Source organism: Morus notabilis, unplaced genomic scaffold (assembly GCF_000414095.1).
Source record: "Morus notabilis unplaced genomic scaffold, ASM41409v2 Scaffold238, whole genome shotgun sequence".
Classification (NCBI taxonomy): domain Eukaryota; kingdom Viridiplantae; phylum Streptophyta; class Magnoliopsida; order Rosales; family Moraceae; genus Morus; species Morus notabilis.
Genome location: NW_010364717.1, coordinates 66,890 through 67,485, shown reverse-complemented (window position 1 = coordinate 67,485; position 596 = coordinate 66,890).

Sequence of the window (596 nt, the reverse complement as noted above, 5' to 3'; positions counted from 1 at the left end):
ATCTGTAAATAATTAAGCAAAAACTAGACAAATTCCAATTAAAATATTATGAATAAAAATAATGAAATTGCTTAATTAAAGCTTAAATATTTTAATATTATATAAATCAAAAGTAGTATTTATGGTGCATTTTCATGCACCAATCAGTCATGCTCCAGAAAAATGGCATTTGTCGATACAAACACCTTTTGATCTTCAGGACTATAAAAGAAACCTCCCTTCGTCCCATCAGGATATCCTATAAACATACACACTTCTGACTTGGGTTCCAACTTCTCAGTCTTTCCTTTCAGCACATGTGTTGGACACCCCCATATGCGCACGTGTCTCAAACTAGGTTTTCGACCGCACCAAAACTCTAAGGGTGTTTTAGGAATAGACTTAGATGGTACTCTATTCAGAATGTAGGCAGCTATTCTTAAGGCATCACCCCAGAACGAAGTAGGCAATGAAGAATAACTCAACGTTGATCTCATCATGTCGAGCAAAGTCCGATTTCTCCTTTCAGCTACACCATTCTGCTGTGGTGTACCGGGTGCAGTCAATTGGGATACTACACCTTCTTCAATCAAGAAATCCCAGAACTTTGGTCTAGG